Here is a 15,175-nt window from a genome sequence, read left to right as displayed (position 1 = left end):
CCCTGACAACTTGACCTTGCTCAACAGAATTTATCGCTCTATGTGGTTAGCGAAATCATTACCGAGGGCTACTACATACTATCACCGCATTTTATATTGTAAAGCTCGTCAGCCTTCGCCGCGACAATTTTTACTCACTTATATCCGTTTTTCTTGTTACTCTCAACCGCGGCGACTTTAACAGTTCTCTGCGTACTAAATTGCAATTATAATGAAACAACTGTTGGACGTTGTTGTTCTTTGTAATTCTCTCGACGCGTGAATTATGCCTAATCGATTACCCTCGCGATCGGTTTTTTTTCTCTTATTGATGTAGGGTAGATAGAATAGGTTGAAGAAAAAGTTAAACTGTTAACAAAGCGAGAGAGAATGGTAAAAAATTGTATGCACACCGTGGTTACGCAGATTTTTCTGTAACGAGAATCTTGCGATCTGGCTTGCAGTACATTGAAACATTACGTGTATGTATCTTGCTTCATTGATTTCTGATCTGGGCCACTGGGTCATGGCAGAAGTTTTTTTCATTTGGTTCAGTTAACGCTGCAGGTTCACGAGGCTGTCATCAAACGCGTTTGTAATTTCGCATTAATTTTTCGAATCAAAACTGCTCGAGTAACAGTAGAAATTAGATTTTCGGTTGATAATTCTTTGATCGGATACACATATGGGTATAATGTACACCGTACGCACATACCGATCATCGCTGCTTTTGGTTCAAATTATTATTCAAACTTCAACGATGAGATACACATTACACGAGCAGTATACCATACGAATATCTGTTGGAAGTAATAAATACGTGATAATATTGTATAATAAATCAGAATGCAATATGAGTTCCGCATATAATACCTGGTAGTTGGCATTTACAACAGGAATTGTTGCGCAGGCATATCCATGCATACATATAACTCGTCTCAAGGCAATTACACTCACCAGTTTACGGTTTATCCAGTTTCCATCGACAACTCTGCCTTCAGATTTGCATAGGTACACGTATCTGTATATTTGCGTTTATTATAATCGGGGTTAAATTTTTTTACAAAAATGCGCAACTCTCCCTTGCCAATTTTAGAATACATTTCTTATTTGCAAGCAATATAACTGGTGAATAATCATGCCTGTACGTTGTTCAATTATTCGGGCATTGTTTTTCCGGTTGAATAAAATTTTTCCCGTTAATCGAAAACGGTATACATTACATAATGTTTAGCGAGAAAAAATTTATTTTACACGCGGTGTGCGGTACAAAGTTATTGCATTATAATTTTCGCAGAACGATAATTTTCTAGAAGCGAAATCTTTGCCAAGTTTAAATACGTATTATGTTGATATATAACGATAACCTACGTATTTACACCTCCGTGTGTAGGTATACATACAATATCCCACAAAATTTCCCGAACTGAATTACATCAGTCTGGCAGAGTGGCAAAGACAGACAATAATTGTGCATGGGAATACCCCGTGACATCTCCGTCCTCTGTATAATAAATTCACCTCTAAATTCGCTTTAAACGTATTGTAACGAAAATAACTTCGGCATTAACAATAAAAATTTCCGATCGGTCACTAACGAAGAAATTTCACAAGAATGATAATAATAATAATAATAATAATGATAATACTAAGAAAGATAAAAATTTGTCACATAATGCTTCACACCTCGCACAGTGATAGCATTACAAAACTAACCAGGTTTTAATTTTCGACGATTATCATCGGGAGTGATGACGCAACCTGTTAGATCTATGAGGTAATCGATAGGAGGAACGTCGAACGTGTATACCTTATACACATAGATTATAACGGAATATCAACGATTGAGAAATTACGACAATTATATATCTGTTGCAACATATAAAAATAGAGGCTCAAACTTTATCCGCGCTGCGGCGATTATACCAAGTACACAATAATGATCGTTAATATACATATAGCGTGGCGTGGAAGCTCACTACTCTGGGATATTATACATATATACATATTATACAGCTTGTAGTAGTTGGTGAGGTGTAAAGTTGTCAAGATACACAACTTTGCTTCGGGATATTGCAAATTCTCGATGAATTAATGAGACGTTTAACCTTCGATTATACTTTGCTATTTTACAAATATACACGTGCAGAGGGTATACGGTAAAGATTGTACGTTAAACTTTAAATAACAGCCGATTCCCAGCGCAAGTGTAAATATATCTGTTATAAGTACAGATTTACGCTTCATATATATGTAATAGACTCTGGAAATAGTTTTGCCTTTATTTCACAAAGCATACAGTTAAGTATGGAAAAGTGTTGAGAAAATCTTTTTCCTATCCTTTCTCATTTCGCAAGAACCGCATGCGACGCTAAAAATTGGCGGCCAGTTTAGGAACTCGACTGACAGACTCCTGCGGTAACATATTGGAAATATGTCCTCATGTTGTTAGAGCCTGATCTTCGTCGCCATTTTATCAGCACATAACCTAAGTCTTGTAATCTTAATGGAGGCAAATCGTAATTCTCGGGATTTCAAACTACTCATGTCACATAAATTAACGAAACATAATCAATAATATACCTGTAGCTGTCAGACTGATTGCATTAGTTTGATTTCTTTCCACCAGATGACGCTTTGCAAAGTGAGGATCCCAATAGCGAGCGTTTGATCGTCCGTTTATTCAATCGTCCATTTTATAATAAAGCTACCGAGGATTGTGTTACGTATTACCGTATCCGAGTGTCGGGTGCTGACCTAAATCCTGCTCCATTCAACGATCTAGGCTTTAGATTCCAGAGCAAAGGTGAGCTCTGCGGCTGGTTTTTTTCCCCTTTCCTATCTTCCCCGACCCCTGCAGGAATTCACATTACGAAGCTGAACTGCACGATTAGTGTTGCGGCCTCGAAAGATTCGAATCATCCAATGATTCTGCAAATTGCACCGTAACTCAATAACGGGATCATTGTTATCAGACGTTGGGCTGCACGCTCTTTTCCCTTGTTTTAACCCGAATGCAAAATAGTTAGACCAAGGTCCGATGGACAAGTTAGACACATATATGTACGAGACGTCCTCTCTAAATAACCAGCCTTCTATGGCAGGCGCCAACCGGTGTCAGTTCGTAACGAGACGCGTAATGTGAAAGAAATGTAAAAGCCTGTTATTCGTTAATACATAAATATTATTTGTTGTAATATAAACACTCCTGTGAAATTTTATTTGGGACAGACGGGCGAGTATCCTCTTAAATGTACCACACCGTTTTCAGTATCTTCATTCAATTTTCCTGCGATATGTTTTTCTCCAAACACACCGCAAAGGTTTGCCATCCGTTTGCAGCTGGCGGCAAAATACCGAATGATCCGCGTGGCTAGCAGCTCTTACTTAACTGTTATCCAACCTAATAACTGGAAGTATAAAAAAAATCAACTCTCTTGATCCGTGACTCAAAAGGAGGGAACAAAAAGACGAAGGAAAAAAAGAAGAACACCGACGACCTTCCAGCTGAGGAAATCCCGTTACATCTATTCCCTACTCCGCAGATCGTGAGATCAATTCGTCTTCAAATTCAACTTATATCTCTCTTTCTCTCTTCCTCTGATCTCTCGCCTCTTACAATTAGTTCGAACGTTTGTTAACTAAATTCGGTAATGTTGTAGGAAACAGTACAGCAGAATATACTCGTACAGTCAGAAAATTTCTTCTGAATGTAAAAATGGTATAAAAATAAAATGAATCAATAAATTGGTAAAGGAGTAGACGGAAAGGAGATGAAAAATAATTCTAACCTTACCAATCGTTGTAGCGGTATTAAATACTGTGCAATAGGTTATTATACCGGTGAATGAAGATTACGCGGCAGCAGCGGATTTAACATTTGAAATTAACACGTAACTTGCAACGCTAGGCCTAGACACAAATACCCATTGACCGTGTAATGCTAATTGTATAACATTTTGTAACGATATATGCATGTATGTGTATATATACCTATACATATATACATATATTTAATTACACTCCGCGAGCTGCATAGATCATTATACGGTGTATATAATAGCTTCGGTATACGATTCTTACATAATATTATCACGCAACCAGTTTGTTAATTCTTTTTCATCGGTGTGTCGGGTTTTTTTTTTAAATCTTTTTTCTCCTTGCTGTCCCTCATTCTCCTCACCTTTTGTTCTCTGTATAATAGCGTATAATCTTATGCCCTCGTTTAATCCAGGCAGCGTGATTTACCCGGTAGAAAACTGCACTAAAGAGCCTCAAGTACCTGCGTAAGTATATACAAGATAGCCTATTTATCGATCAACTTTCGAAGAATTGCACACAAAATTCATCGAAAGCCTTTGAGAGGTGCAGAAATTATGATATACATTTGTATAATGACCGATTCGAAAGAGACGCGGACTAACGTGACGGGAGTTGCAGGGTTTAAAAATAAAATTTGAAAAACTGAGTATAGTGCGCGGGGTTTGTCATTAACATGGGGTACGAAAATAAACATCTGGTGCACTTGGCGCCGAGATTTAACTGCGGTTAACTTAGTACGTACATATGCATACATACATATATGTGTGTATATATATATATATATATATATATATATATATATATATATATATAATGTATGTATACATGTTATACACTGTGCAGTTATACTTGCACCTATATTCCGGCACATACCTAGACACCCACCATACTGCAATACTCGTGCAGCATGCACCGTCTACGGTCAGACGTGTACTTATAAATCACTCGAGCCACTCTGATGGTCGCCAGACAAAAATCGTACAAAAATTTTCCACCACCGATAATAATTATAGACGCTTACTGAAACTTTTCGAGACCTTTCTCTGCAACTATAATTGTACCTACACTAGATAAAAAGTGTAGTTTCATAATTGGTGTTTTTCTTTTATTATTATTATATTCAATTTGTTTGTATCGATTTGGCGAGCAAACAAGTTTTTTTCTGCACACGCGGGCATGCGTGCTCTGTGTGAACAGCTATAGGTAGATGTAAATATAGGTAGATGTGAAGCGAATTAAAGCTATGATAAAATAGTGCAATAAAAATTCGTCACGTTTACTGCAAACGGTCGATTATTGCGGATACGATAGACTTTGACCGAGATTTTATTAACGCGCGGATTGTTCTACGTAACTGATACTGTTACCTAGCTTAGAGATAGAAATTGTTGATACAATGTATCTTTTGATCTTCCGTTACGCTGCGTACACTGAAATTGCGCATGCTTATTATCGAATGCTCTTAAAATTAATTCAGAAACTGAAAAAAGAAACATAAGTAACTGTGAATCGTACGCGTAATATGATATATCTGTTAGGGTAGGAGGTTTTGCAGTTGATCAAAATCGAAACTTATTTTAATTCTTATTACAAGATATTCGTACATTGAACAGTTATCAAATTATTGCAATTATAAGCTAAGGAGATTTCTTTAACGACACAAAAATATAAAACACTGGTATTATAAAAAAAAACAGGTACCCAATTGATGCTTTGTTTCAAATTGCTTCAGTATGGCGAAAGTCTGGTAGATTCATTCAATTTCGCTTCACGATAGCTCGTTTCATTCGGAAGACTATTTTTCACAAATTCACTGAAACGTAAGTTTTTTTATCACGTCGGTATCGTTACATATTCAATTTTATAACGTCGCGTCGATATTGATGATGAGAAAAAAAAGGGGGAGATTACAATTAGATTGACTATTGAAAGAAGAAAATGTGTTTCAGGTAACGTTGAGGAAAATAATCTCCCGAATGAAATGATCTAACGTAAAGTATCTAAAATCGAACGAATCCAAACATTTCTACGGGATTTGGAACGAAGCATCGATATCTACTTTTTATTTTAACTATCCAAATTAGATCTTTGTGGCACGTGATTATAAGAATTCGTTAAACACTCAATACCCAATTACATCGTAATAATAAGAAATAAAGTAAAAATAAGAAAAAAAATTAAGTTTAGTCTTTAGCGGTATCGCATGATAGAAAATTAAACCTTATATTCAAAAGCCTTGCGGGTTCGATGTCATTACGTAGTTAAGTACACGCATTTATGTGTTCATTGACGTACATACCTACGCCGAGGTGCGTAACTGACAGTTGTGTAACACTCACGTTTTTCCTCGGCGTGACTCACGTAACCGCGGTGGATTATAAGCCCCTGCCTCACAAGCGCGAAGTACAACAATAGAGCAACTAATCGCCCATCTTCCGATTTATCATTTCATCGACTCAACGTCAATAATGCTGCTTACTTGGTTATAATTTGCGAAATTTTTTTCTTAAATTTGGTTATTCCAGTTCACGTCATTTCATACTTTTTTACTAAACGTTGGTAATTTTTTTACGCCGCTAGTTTTCGAATGACACAACGTCATTGTGCTCTATTTTTGTCACACAGTCTGTGCATATCGTTTTCGGCAAACTGACAAATTCATTAAAAGAGTAAAAATTGAAGCGTTATGCGTCACAGTGAATTTTACTGCGCGTGGTCTGATTGCGAATTGCGAGAGGATGTCGTACAAATAGGTACATTTAATTATTCAGTACGACGATAGTTGTCAATATTAATTTTCCGGTAATTGCGGCGACATTTATTTGTTTGCTCATTTTCACACCACATTTTGAGCAGTTAACATTCCGTTCCATTTTTGCACCATCGTCAAATTACGTGCGACGAAAACTAACAGTGACACTTGCTAGATTTTCTGGTAACAGATAGAAAACTGATTTTCAATTTTTACCTCGCAACATATTTTTTGGCTGTGATAAAAAATGAAAATAGTCAACGAATGTATAGTCACCACACCTACAGAAATTTTTATCGGTGCAACAATAACGATATTACCCCAAGGAACTACGCTCCATCACATAGGATCGAATGAACCGTCTATCTCTCGTTCGGTCTACTCCATTCCATCTATGTATAATCTATCTTGTGCTTCAGTCCCGATACTACATCATACGTAGTTGAAAGTATAATTTGTACCGTACATGTACAAGTAATATCATGCGATATCGAAACGGTTTGACCTCAATTTCGAGGAGTCAGAACTTGTAACCTTATCCCATACTCACACTCATCTCTTGCAAACGGCAAAGCTAATGGGGATATAATGCATCTTTGTTAAACGCACAATACATTAATAATTTCGATTATAATATATGTGATTATACCGGCATTTACAGCCTTTACAATCAAAAATTGACTAATCGAAATTTCATTCGAATTGAATGGAGCGTCATCACGTTTATTCCCGAATCACCTGTAATGGTCACGTTGTGACCTGAAGAACAGGACAAAAGTAGCATATTGATTACCTCTTATACTTGTTTCCCGCATTTGCGGGAAAAATGTAGCACTTTTCTCTAGTACAATAAGTCAGGAATAAAACCCTATATGCGACACGGGAATAAAGCCGATTATTCCCTTGTTACATAAGGTATTGTTATGTCTTTGTCCGGATCAATTGCCCGACATCATACGAATGACAAGAGGGGATTCCGTTTTCATATTGGCCAACTGTATTAGTTAAGAGATGATTGTTCATGACCCGTGATGATAAACAAATTTATTAGTCAAGTGGTCAAATAATTATGTGTAGAAAGTTTCTGAATCTTGACTGATTGTGAGTCTCAATCGAGTCACATCGAAAGCAAACCAGACGTAATTAGTCATTTTATATTGAATAATGATTCAATCGTCGTGTTCCATCGTCATCTTCGTCGACATTTGGCCTATGGCTAATCCTAATTATTTGTTAATTGATGTCATAAATATATACCCAGATGTGTGATTACGTATAAATACGCCCGAAGTTATGCCCACGGTAGAGAAAATTTCGATCTTATGATTCACAGTTTTATCCACAGGCAGCATACAATTATTCCCGTTCGGTTTCTGAATTAAGGGAAAAATGAAGCTTCGTGAATCACCAATGCGTCGAATGACGAATCTGATGACTGATCGAGACAATCTCCGATATTAACGGAAATGTATTATTGTGTCCTTAACGATCCACTGCGTCTAAGAATATCCGTATTGTATATTTATATAACACACGCTAGCGGCATCTACTTAGCTGTTTTTTCATTGGTGTTATAATGTTATTCATCATCTTACAATTATACTAATTATTACCATCAGAGACTAGTTGCGTGCAAGTCATGCGTGCGGTGAGGCGTTTGCCATTCTCGAATCGAGCATATATATGTATTCATACATCCGACTAATTGTCAAGATTTCATCATGAGATCTACTAGTGACGTACATATGTCGTATCGATTCAAACGACTTCTAGGGACGCAGGTAATCGATTATTCGTAATTTGACGTAACTTCACGTAACTTCAAACCGTGACTTTAGTGAAACTGACTTTCGGTTACATACTTCGCATGAATTCAAGTAATTTTTTAATACATATCCATTTGTGTGTGTGTGTGTATATATATATATCTTATATATATATATATAAGATATGTATAGTGCGTGCGAACCTGAAGTGCGTCAGAAATTTACTAGAGAGGGAGCGAGGTAGAGACAGAGAGAGAAGGAAAAGAAGAGGAGGGATAAAAACAGGGAGAAAGAAGAAGCTGATGTTAGTGAGAAACATCAGAAGCGATGTGGAAATGCTGTGAGGCAATCTTGCATCACGCCTGACCTTGTTGCTGCAGGGAACATCGAACTCCGGCAGTCACGTATCCAGGGTCAGAGAATACACACGCACAAACGCATATACAAGGCGTTCAAACTCCGCGCCCGACATTGAACACGAAAACACGCAAGGTATACGCCGTAGGTACAGGTATACCATGCAATGCTGGATATTTACGTCTTACAAAACTGCAACGAGAACCAAATAACCTAACATACGTGCCTATATCTTGTTATTCTTCTACTACTTCCACCTCCCGCAAATAAGTGGTCTCTTCATTAGTGTGGTTGACCTTGACGTTTGCGGTGAGCGAAGCGAGATGATAAAAATAACAACAACAACAACAACAACAACAACGACGACGCACACACGCGCGGAACAAAATTGTAGGAAAGATAAGGAAAGACGACGATATAACGAAAGAAGGAACCAACGAAGAAATAAAACGTCCGCAACAGACTCTCCTGATTGCATTGATAACTATTGCGCAATCCGACGCAACGCGAGGCCGCAATTTATTTTTAATAAAACGTCTATAACGCGTATAATGACGTGTACAGAGAATACAAGTTCGGTTTTTTCAAAATACAATGTAAAACGTACCTACTACAAGTTTAAAAGAGTGTAACACATGCGAATCAACGAACAACGAAGTATGCACAACCTTCCAGAATTCTATTTCTTACGCCTGCAATTATATACCTTGTTTTTATTCTCCACTTCTTTTACGCAGGTCTTTTCGAGCAGGCAGTTACAGTTGAATTTTTTCACCCTCCCCTCCGCCGCGCAGTCTTCACGCGATTGCAAAGTTTATATCGCTTCGAAAAATAATACGAGCATATTGTTAGAGCAGCGCAAGGTAAAATCGAATCATTCGTGTGTCTGCGTGATTTAACGAAATCGTGCTTGCCCAAGAAACATTTCCATTCCACCGATCCAATGGATCTCATTCAATGACAGCGCCAAATTCGTCGCATCGTTCTCTGCATGTAGCACATTATATAACGAGTAGAACAATTGTTACAAAAACAAGACCTGCTCGTTAGATCACAAGTCGGACGCCTTTGTGTATTATGAAGAAAAAGAGAGATAAGGGATGTCGATATCAACATATTTTCTAATCATATAAACGACACAAATTGTCATTTTCATTTACTTTTTCTCTATTCTCAACCATGCTTGGCAAACTCTTCGTTAAATGCTGGAAATGATCGTGTTATAGAAAGAATTTGCTTCGAAATGCAAGCCCGATGTTGATTTTGTGCTGTAAATATAGTGTCTGGATTTTCCTGGTAAATATTTGTCGAATATTTTGTTTATTCCATGACCTTAGCCAAGTTCGTGGCTGACCTATGATAATTCAAACCAAGTACTTGCGGATCTGAGTAATTGCTTTTGCTATTTTATCAGCCAGTAACCGTTTTACACTGCGCGCGCCGTTAGCACATTATGCCATGGTAAGTACGAGTATACCTATGTTCATTGTTTAGTCTCGAATATTCGTCCACAAGTCGCGAGATTTATGCAAGTGATAAACAATATATACATACATACACGCAACACTCGCGGTTGAAGTTCGTTATCACAAATTCATCGGCGTATTTTACGTGTGGTGTGGTGTCTAGACTCGCGACTCACGATGAACAAACAATTCGGGGAATAGCATCGCATCAGGTATATTATTGCAAGTATTTCCCTACTATTTTGCACCCCTTTTCATTAAATAACACCCCATGACTGCGGAGATGGGAGAAAAAACTTACAAAAAGACAAGAAGCACGCTTTACAAACTTCCATAGAAGGTACACAACGTGGAATTATGTAACTCCTTTGTTGGCTACTTACAGCTGGGTGAACGTACACAAGAGAGAGAAAGGGAGAAAGAGAGAGGGAGAGAGAGAGAGAGATGGAGAGAGAGTTTTATCTGTAAGCTGACAGATCGTTTCAATAAACCATTACAACACGTGTATTACGACACACTAATATTTCATAGTTCATGCCTACAAATCCGACACAGGTAAGGTGTACAAGGGACTGACGCGTTATCTGTCTCCTACTGCAGGTGTGCGAGTATTGCATTAAATGATTAATAACAACGATCAGAAACGAGTAAAATTCCCGGGCCGCATATTCCGAGATGTGAAATAAGGTATGCATTACGATGCGAAAATTGTTATGACTAAATTAGCGTCTTGCGTCGTACGCGTTATGAACCAAGCAGCGTGTATAGCGCAGAAATTTCGAAGCATACCGTCTACGCGAAGTTTGGATCGTTTATCGGCCAGTCTAAAAAGTTTTTGCAAGTGTAGAAAGACCCGCAGGTTAGTCAATGTGTGCTCTGCAAGCACATCTGCGCGTCATTGGCTGGCTGGCTGGCTGGCTGCATGGCTGGTTGTTGCCGAGTGTAACTGACCTTGCCATTTTATCGATTACATAACAGAGGTCCGGGTATAACTCTGATCGGTACCGTAGAGATGCTTTAGTGTATACAACCTGCCGACCGCACGATCACTTTTTACTTTATAGAGTTCTCGGAATTTGAGGAATAAGTTATTATCGAGATAATATTATTTCGCAGGATGCAGGAAAATTCTTATAGTTGTCAGGCGTACGAAGAAAATGAGCGATCTTAGCTTTATTTTATTTCCTCCGACGAACGTTGTATGTAAATATTATCGATCGTTACTGTTATTCCTGTCGTGATCATCGCTATTGCTTTATTATTATTGTTATCATCATCATCACAGTCATCGCTATTTTTGTTTTCGTTGTTACGAATCTTATATCAGCACGAAGCCATCTGTATCAATTTGAAAGTAACTCGCCTATTATTGCATCGTGTATTATTATGTTACATTTTCCAATTCTTTGTTAGTTATATAGCTTCGTAAATAGAAAAATTTACGTTTGTTACTCCTTGTACATAAATTTGTTTATGACTGTGTATTTGTTTATGGTTTTTTTAATGACTACAATAGATACGAATAGTACCGATTACTCACTCGCTGGACTTTCAATCACATGTACATCTGACATTATACATACCACTTTATGTATTCATATCGATATGTTTTTGTTACTATTTTTTTGTACTTCCAGACCCCCACAGTGCTTCAACGTTTCGTTGTTTTTGTTTTCAGTTACGTCGCAGACTACGTAGTCTATGGTCCAAGATTAAATTAATTCCTTGCAAAATATAATTATTCTAAGATTATAAGTGTGAATGTATATCCGTTATATACGATGGTGTGATAATATATCTACCTCATTTGTGTCTACGTTGAAAAAAATAAAAATGATTGGCGGGTTGGATAATAAATTAATGAACATGTATATTCCGACGGTTGTGCAAATCTCAACGCACCCGTTTCTTTTTTCTTTTTTTTTTTGTTGTTTTTTATCACCTCCAGCTGATTAGTTCTTATTTATTATTTCACGAAATCAAAAGCATTGTAGCACGTTGCTCAATGACACAACCGCCTTGTCTTACGTGCGGAATTGCAATTCATGAAAGAATTGCATGTCATAGTCTGGGGTGGTCAATGCATTTGACGACTGGCTCCAGTAGCTTAGGATCTGCAGTCTGAATCTTATCGCGGCCTTGACAGTTGACTGCTTCAGTTTCGTAATGTTTATATTTCACCAATGCGGATGGTCAAGAACTCTCTTCTCCCGCTTATACGAGAGAAGGAGATGCGAGCTCTTATTGCCTGCGTGGAGGTCGAGGCAAGGTTGACGCGAGCCGTCACTTTGCACAGCTAACTTCTCTTTGCACAGAGGCAACTCAAAGCTGTAGATAGATACTGTGGCGTCACTTCCGAACGTCACGGCGTCATTTTTCTTACGGATCCTACCTAGTCTATCTAGTGTAACGGTGTAAGTAAGAGGACTGCTCTGCCACTGGATCGCAACTCACGTCCTGCAAATCCATGCAAATTATGACTCTTACATCACCATTTCGTAAAAGATTTTCAAAATTTGTCACAAGTAAACGTTATGACATTGGTTACCATGTGTTGGTAGTTTACGCAAGTTGTCCCCTATAATTCAGAAAACCGTTGGAATAAATTTCAAAACCTTGTTCGATTTTTCTTTTCGAGAATTTATTTAGTCTAGGTGCGATATACTTTGCGATTGTGAATTATCCTTAGATTTTACGTAGGTTCAGGGAGTTGCGTAGATAGGAAAGTGGATACGTACACATGTTCACCTCGTCGATGTATGCGTTAAAAGTATCACGAAGCTTACCGCACTGCGCAACAGAAACCGTGTGCAGATTACAAGGTATTGGTGGAAGATAATGTTTGTTTTTGTCTGCAAGCGTGAACGATGCTTCGAGCGACGCTACCACGTCTCTCTCTCTCTCTCTTTCTCCCTCTCTCTCCATCTCTCTCACTTCGCCTCTCTCCCGTTTGCTCTCTCACTCGTTGCCTCCTGTTAGCTTCTGATGATGTAATATGCTAAATTTGTAGACCTGACCTAGCCTAACAGTGCGATCGTTGCTCACGTCTTTCGATATGAATAACACGCTCTGCTTGCATGTCGAACGATCCGAGAGCCTCGCATGAGATTCAAAGAGTCTCAACTCACTCTGTAATAGCTGCCACATTCTTTTCTTTTCTCAGGCTCTCATCATGTTATGCATAACCAAAGTGGTACACAAAGCGAACATGCCGTTTACAATCCGGTTTTCTTCGTGTTCCGTACTTCACTGTTATTTTTTTAATTTTTTTATTTGTTTGTTAGTCTTATCGCGAATATGAAAATTAAATTTCTCCAACTTATCAAGGCGGAGACAGGCTGCTCAAAAATTTTTCAAGAAAAAGAGAAACCTTTCCCGTTCCTGTCATAATTAGTCGATATACTCCAGTTCCAAGTACCTGCGAAACAAATGTAACATTATGGGGCACCATGAGGAAAAAATATCTTCTTGCCCGGGTGGACTGCAGCAGAATTCTTCGAGTGAAAAATGACGAGGAAGTTGTACGAAAGTCGTTCGTCGTTATTCCGTTACTTTTTCAATCAGGAAAGTATGAACATGAAGCCGTACGTTTCTCATGGATTATCAATGTACACACAGCCGAGCGTGTGTACACACGACGCGAAAAACGCAATTCCAGCCGAACTAACGCAATCGACAAGGTGACTCCACGCTTCCCTCTCCTCGGCGACTTCGGCCGCAGCCGACGACCGAAAACACGATGACGCAGTGTCAGATATTACTTTGTCCTTTGTCGGTCAAAATGAAACGATAATATATTTTGACGCGGCGATGTGTGCGTGTATTAAACAGTCGCTGAATACACACGATCGCGATCTGCACCAAACCGATTAACTGCGATTAGATATGATCATTTCTTCATTGATCTATCCTGTAAAGACTCGACCAATCGTCTCCCGTCTCGAGCGTTCCGTGAAAAATCATCGATTAATAATTACCAGGCATTGATGCTCTACTTCAATTATTACGGTATTGAAACATTTTTTTTTCTTTCCTTTTTTTTTTTAATCACAAACAGATCTCATTACTCAACGAGTTCTCCAACAGCATATTTCCAAAGAGAAGGACACGGGTTGTTGTTCACATATTTTCTTTCTTCTTTTTCTTGCAAATGTTGAGTTTTTCTGTTCGGATATGCATACAGGTGTGCATACATGTTACGAATAGATAACATTGTACCGAAGACGGATGCCTGTTATGTACGTATAATCATTCGGTCAGCGGAAATTTTTTTTTTTTTTTTTTTGCTTTTGTTCTTTCCACTTTTTTTTCTTCACCCGGGCCGATCAAAAGAAATGCGTACATGTAGATTGTACGTATGTGTACACAAAATAAACTCGTTGACGCAGTATTATGTTATATTTTCAGCTGCTCTGGAGAACTGTTGCGAGGCTCGATATTTTTTTTTTTTTTATTTCAAACTAAGCCCCGATCTCCCAAGCTGCTTGCAATTAATTAGCTGTAAGTAGTAGATTTCGTTATTATACTCCTTTTTAACCGCTGATTTATACCTATTACGTTGCACCTTTCGACTCTCCGCAATAGTTAATTCTACCGTCTATTTCAAATCTTGCATGGTTATACTGAGGATGTGTGCATTATCCTTATAGTATTGCAGGTCAAGATATACTTCTACGGTAGAATTACAGTGAGAGTGAAGAGAAGTTGAATTGTTACTGCAAATTATACGCAGTAAATTATTGATTAACGCGTTTAGTCATTGAGGTATTTAGAAATATGCGAAAAGAAAATTCAGAATTCAGTGGAAGATTCTTTTTAAGTGCTGAGGCTTCGGGAGTTCACGTTTCTCAGTAAATGAAATGGTTGGGCAAAAATTTTGTAAAAAATATTACCAAGTATTCATTCGTTCTCATATCGATACGCAGACGTATATTATAACATTGTTTCACAGAAGCAGAAAAAAAGGCAACAAAACTGCGGAAAAAGATAACTTGAAATTAACCAAACGTACGACGAATAACAAAAAGCAGAAT

Source organism: Neodiprion pinetum, chromosome 5 (genome assembly GCF_021155775.2).
Source record: "Neodiprion pinetum isolate iyNeoPine1 chromosome 5, iyNeoPine1.2, whole genome shotgun sequence".
Taxonomy (NCBI): Eukaryota; Metazoa; Arthropoda; class Insecta; order Hymenoptera; family Diprionidae; genus Neodiprion; species Neodiprion pinetum.
Note: the sequence above shows the minus strand (reverse complement) of the source record.